Below are 6,713 nucleotides of genomic sequence, written 5' to 3' on the forward strand. Positions count from 1 at the left end.
ATGTTCATGTATGAAAAATATATCTATGTAAGATCTTTGAATGTTGTTTCTTATGTGTAGAAACACCTAGAAGCAAAAAGACAGTAAGCCTGCTAAATTTTGATAGAATAGATTTGTCAAAGAAGTAGCAAGCCTGGCCTTCAATAATAATCTCAATGCACCCAACCCATACCAAAAGAAGTGGAAGTCAAAAGCTAAACAAACATCTAGAAGTACATTTGTAATTCCTTCCTTGAAAAGGAGAGATCCAGAGCCACAGAGGACAATGTACAAGAACATTCTCTCAGAAAACAGAACAATGAGTTTCCAGATTGCCAAACCAAAGTGCTTACTCCAGTACTGAGACCCAGAATCTGCACTATCTCTGCTCAATAGAATTTGAAAATATTTATAGACCAGTGACCACCACAGGCTTCCTATTTTGCCCTTTTCTGAATGGTATTTTTATTGCATTTAACCTTTTCTTTCTCCACCATTGTATAGGAGTAGGTTAAAAGCACATAGCATCTTTTCTTCCTTCCTGGAATTTGCAGTCACACTACCAGGAAAAAAAGAAGCCCTCTTGTGACCATGAAGGGCAAGAGGATTGATGGAGATGGCTACACTAAATAACAGACTTTCAACGTGGGTGAAACAACCTTCTATTGGAAGAAGATGCCATCTGGGGCTTTCATAGTTAGAGAGAATCCAATGCCTGGCTTCCAATCTTCAAAGGACAGGCTGACTCTCTTGTTGAAGTTAATGCTCAGTTACCATTCAGAAAAGCCTAGGGTCCTTCAGAATTATGCTTGTGCTCCATAAATGGAACAAAAAAGACTGATGATGGCATATCTGTTTACAACATGATTAAATGAATATTTTAAGCCTACTGTTAAGACCTACTGCTCAGAATAAAAAGATTCCTGTCAAAATATTATAGCTTATTGATATCTCTGGTCACCCAAGAGTTCAATGGAGATGTACAAGGAGAGCAATGTTTGTTTTCATGCCAGCTAACACAACATTCTTTCTGCAGTCCATGGATCAAGGATTCATTTTGACTTTCAAGTCTTATTATTTAAGAAATACATTTCATAAGGCTGTAGCTGCCATAGATAGTTATTCCTCTGGTAGATCTGGGCAGAGTAAATTGAAAACCTTCTTGAAAGAATTCACCATTCTAGCTTCCATTAAGAAATTCGTGATTCATGGGAAGAGGTCAAAATATCAATATCAACAGGAGTTTGAAAGAAGGTGATTCCAACCCTCACATGGATGACTTTGAGGGATTCAAGACTTCAGTGGAGGTAATACTTACAGATGTGGTAGAAATAGCAAGAGAACTAGAATTTGAAGTGGAGCCTGAAGATGTGAATAAATTACTACAAATCTCAAGATAAATCTTGAATATATAAGGAGTTGCTTCTTGTGCATGAACAAAGAAAGTCGTTTTTTGAGTTGAAATCTACTCTTGGTACAGGTGCTGTGAACATTGTTGAAATGACAACAAAGGATTTAGAGCATTACATAAACTTAGTTGATAAAGCAGCAGCAGGGTTTCAGATGATTGACCCCGATTTTGAAAAATGTTCTGCTACAGGTAAAATGCTATCAAACAGCATCACATGTTACAGAGAAATCTTTCATGAAAGGCAGAGTCAATCTGTGTGGCAAACTACATTGTTGTCTTATTTTAAGAAATGACCACTGAACCCACCACCCTTATCAGTCAGCAACTATCCACATTGAGGCAAAACCCTACACTAGCAAAAAGATCACAACTCACTGAAGGCTCAGAAGAGAAGATGGTTAGCATTTTTAAGCAAGAAAGTATCTTTTAATTAAGGTATGTACATTGTTTTTTAGATATAATGCTATTGCACACTTAATAAACAACAGTATAGTGTAAACATAACTTTTATATGCACCAAGAAACCAAAAAATTCATATGGCTCACTTTAATGCGATATTCACTTTATTGTGGTGGTCTGGAAATGAACATGCAATATCTCCAAGGTATGCCTGTATTCTGTAGTTTAACAAGCAGTATGCTTGTTTTAGTTCTTCAATCTTGTTTTGATTTCTTATTTTATGCTGCCATTTCCTCTTCTCTTCCTTATTTTTACTACCTTGATCAAATTACCATTAATTTTTTTTGCAGTTTAGTTTAGAAGCTTTACTCTACATTTCTTTTTTTTTTTTAAAGAGATCTTTTTTTTTTTTTTTAAAGATTTATTTATTTTATTTAATTTCCCCCCCTCCCCTGGTTGTCTGTTCTTGGTGTCTGTTTGCTGCGTCTTGTTTCTTTGTCCGCTTCTGTTGTCGTCAGCGGCACGGGAAGTGTGGGCGGCGCCTTTCCTGGGCAGGCTGCACTTTCTTTTCATGCTGGGCAGCTCCTCACGGGCGCACTCCTTGCACGTGGGGCTCCCCCACGCGGGGGACACCCTTGCGTGGCACGGCACTCCTTGCGTGCATCAGCACTGCGCATGGCCAGCTCCACACGGGTCAAGGAGGCCTGGGGTTTGAACCGCGGACCTCCCATATGGTAGACGGACGCCCTAACCACTAGGCCAAAGTCCGTTTCCCTTTACTCTACATTTCTATTTCATTAATGGTTACTGTGGAAGACTGTATTTTTCAAAGATGGCCACACAATATCTCCTTATCATATACATTTGGTAATCTTCTCACTGAGAAGTAAGGTCTATGTTCCCTCCTTGAATCCAGGTGTTTTGGTACAAAAGCTTGGAATCAATTGAATGAAATGGGAGTGAAGTTATGTGGCTTCTAAGGCCAGGTCAGAAGCTGAGTAGCATCTTCCACCTTGCTCACTAAATACTCACCCTTGAAGACTTCAGTTGCCATGTAAGTAGTCTGACTGCCCTAAGTCGTCATGATGTGAGGAAGCCTAACCTAGCCCATGTATACTTGAAAGGAAGACATACCTGGCATGTCCACAGCTGCTCCAGCCCCTGCTGTTCTAGTTTCAGCCTCTACTGAGAAACCTAGAACCACAACTACATACACCTAATATAATGAATGAATCACCTCTGTATTTCCACATTTTAATATTTATCAATATTTCCTTTTGCCTCGCTTGCTTTTTAAGTCATTTACAACACTACAAAACCATCAGTTTGTTAACTCACTCCAATTTTGTTACCAATTTATTTATTCAGATAGTAGTGGAAAACACTACACTCATGCAACAAACATTTGCACATAGCTTTACTTTTGTGTAAGTTCAGAACTCACAACTTTTTTTCATTTACCACATTGGGTAATGAGGTGTAAGTGTGGTGGTGTGTAGGATGTTTAATTCCTGTCTGCTTATCAAGAGAAAAAGCAACATGTGCTGTGTTTTCTCAAATGAAAATCAAAACATTTCAATATGTTCCTGCCCCACCCCACCCAAGAGTCAGATGAAGCTGAATAGAGAGAAGGAGATGGCAGGATGAGTATGAGAACCCAGATTACTAGGAAAGAGGCTGATTCCTCCAGGGCGCCTTCCTAGAGATGACCAAGAAAGCAAAGAAGCACTTCAGGTAGGGCTGCCTCGCTGCAGGGCCTAAGGCTCTGATGACAATCTTGCCCTCACAGCAGAGTCACTCAGCCCAAGGGATGTGGTCACAGCAGTAGTTAAAATGGGTAAGTCCACAAGAGTGAATGATGCCACAGGAGGAGGTATGGAGCACCAAGCAGCATTACTCCAGAGAGGTAGGGAGGCATGTGGGCAGTGGCTCTGCATTAGTGATTCTGACACTGTACCAAGGAGAGTTTCTCAGCTCTGGCACCACTGTAGCCATGTGAGGAAATTAAAATTTTAACTGGCTGGGACAGATGTGATTCTTGAAGTTATACTGACAGGAGACTGGCCAGTGTTTGTTGTAAAAGAGTTACCCTTACCCCTTCTATTATCTCTCACCAAGCTGAGAGTCTGGGGAGCATCTGTTCTGTGAAAATAAACAACCCCAATTTTTGTGTGTGACTGGTACCTTTTAGCCAGAAAAATACAATGAAACTCCACACACAAATTTTTTTTCTTTCCCCTTCCCCGCCCCCCTCCCCAGTTGTCTGCTCTCTGTGTCCATTCACTGTGTGTTCTTCTGTGCCCACTTGTATTCTTGTCAGCGGCGCTTGGAATCTGTGTCTCGTTTTTTGTTGCGTCATCTTGCTGCTTCACCTCTCCGTGTGTGCGGCACTGTTCCTGGGCAGGCTGTACTTTTTTTGCCCTGAGCAGCTCTCCTTATAGGGTGCACTCCTTGTGTGTGGGGCTCCCCTACACGGGGGACACCCCTGCATGGCATGGCACTCCTTGCGCGCATCAGCACTGCGCATGGGCCAGCTCCACATGGGTTGGGAGGCCAGGGGTTTGAACTGCGGACCTCCCATGTGGTAGGCAGATGCCCTATGCATTGGGCCAAATCCACTTCCCTCCACACACAAATTAGCAGTAGGTAGACATTTCACTCAGTAATATTAATTCCTTCTCACTTTGCTCATGATCTATTCTGTCCATTTGCATCTATCTCTAGGCCTCTGATTTCTCTGTTTGAGATCACACTGCTGCCTTTGGATTGGTGGCTCATCTTAGCTTTGCTATCTTGATTTTTGCTGCTTCAAGAATTTGGCTTTATTCTCCCCATTTCTTGACACCTCAGATAGCATGCCCTCTCTTAGCTCTAACTCCATGTGACCCCAATTCCATTTTGGTCAGGTGCAAGGCTTAAATCACCTTAGTTTCCCTCTCAGGGTAATTCAGATAATTTACTATCTGTGAAATGCACTTTTCTGTTTATGTAGAGTCAAACATTTTTCTATTTTAAAAAATATTTCCTATATTTTTTCTTTAACAACACCCTGACTCAGAACTAAAACATATACAGAAATATAGTTTACTTTGCTCATCTCTTAATATGCACATGGCTAACTATGAATACCAGGCTTTGGAAATCAATGACCTCTTACAAGGCAGCCTTCTGGGATTCAACTGATCTTGCTCATCCCTGAAGTAATTTAAAGGAGGAAGTTGACTTGGCTGAAGGCAATGTGTATAATAGTAGGATTTGTAAATCCACTTTGTTAGGACTTGTTTATGTCTTTGTTTTGTTCTAGTTCTTTTTCAGTCTTCCTTTTGCGTCATCCTCAGTTATTGTCACAGCTCATTGGGATTCATGATCTCTGTAAGTAGGAAGTGTGGAACTGATAACTTACTGATAGTTCCTGAGAATGGTTGCTGTTTCCTGAGGTGGCTCCACTAATTGGCTTCATTTCTAAGGCCAATAGAAATGTGGTGGATACCTTTACCCACTAGAGGGACTCTAGATCCATCAGGAAAGCTAAGTCGAATTCAAGAGGCATACTCACTTGGAAATTCTTTCCCATGACTTTCCTTAAAAACAGAATTAAGTGCTCATACTTTGAAGCTTGTTAGTAAGATCAGTTCACCAAAGACTCTCAACACTCTGAGCAATGGTTCCCTAGAGTAATGTGATTTCTCTGAAGCAGCAGTAGGCCTGTGGGCCAAATCTGTCTCCACCTGTGTTTGTATGGCTCACAAGCTAAGAATGGTTTATACACTTTTAAATCGTTGGTGAAAAAAAAAATCAAAAGACAATAATATTTCATAACATGAGTATTACATAAAATTCAAATTTCAGTGTCCTTAAATGTTGCCTTGGAACACAGCCACGTCCATTCACTACATATTGTCTACGGCTGTTTTCATGCTACAATGGCAGAGGGAAGTAGTTGCATAAGAGATTCTTGCTCTAAAGCTTACATGAGGAAGGGGGACAGCAAATCCCCCTGGGTAGTGCAAACAAAATGAGCATCTTTTTACCTGCATGCATAGGTATCTCATCCATAGAGTTCTAGAAACCATTTAAGTCAAGAATGGTAGAAAATGGTGCAACATAGCCGTCACAGAGCTTAACCCAAACATGCCCACAAGAAATCTCTGTTGTCAGTCCTCTGACTGAAGCACCCACACCAAACCACTGCCCAGAATCTTAAAGCTGTGGGAGCCAGGAGATGAATAGTTAAAGATAATGCAGTGCCAACATTGCCAGGAATTTTCTGCTACTGAATGGGCATATTTCTTTCTACACTGCATGTAAAAAGTAAATTTAGGATTCTCAGGATCTTCTCCTAGCATGCCACATCCTCTGTGAACAAAATTCCATTCCAAGGAACATAAAGGAAACAGCACAAAGTAATTTGGAAAAGAGGAAACAATCAAGCAGGAAGAGACTACTCCACCAAGTCAGCACATGGGCATTTCAGTTTCCGAAGATGAAAGAGGGGCTTGGTAGAAAGCTGCAGTATGCAAAGGCTAGGAGAGGAGACCAGGAGGGAAACAAGAGCTAGTAAACATGCCCACTGCAGATGGAATATACTCCTACAAAGTGCAGAAAGGAGAAGAGCCTTTCCTATCTGGAGAGAGAAAGCAAAATCAGAGACCACAGATAATCATGCTGTGTCCTGCCCATCTTTAGATGAATACGGTTCCAGGAATGATATTGCTTCCTGTGTGATCTATCCAGCCTCTTTTCATCACACTATAGTCTGCATAGAATTACTTTTTTTTAAAGTGCTCTATGTAAAATGAGTAAAGATAAAATCATGTGGTCTAAAATGGCAATCCTAAAAAAATTTTTTTAAAGCTTTTGAATTTTTTTAAATTTTACTGACAATCCATTTACCATTTGCTAATAACTACATGCCATGTATGT

Source organism: Dasypus novemcinctus, chromosome 13, assembly GCF_030445035.2.
Source record: "Dasypus novemcinctus isolate mDasNov1 chromosome 13, mDasNov1.1.hap2, whole genome shotgun sequence".
NCBI lineage: Eukaryota > Metazoa > Chordata > Mammalia > Cingulata > Dasypodidae > Dasypus > Dasypus novemcinctus.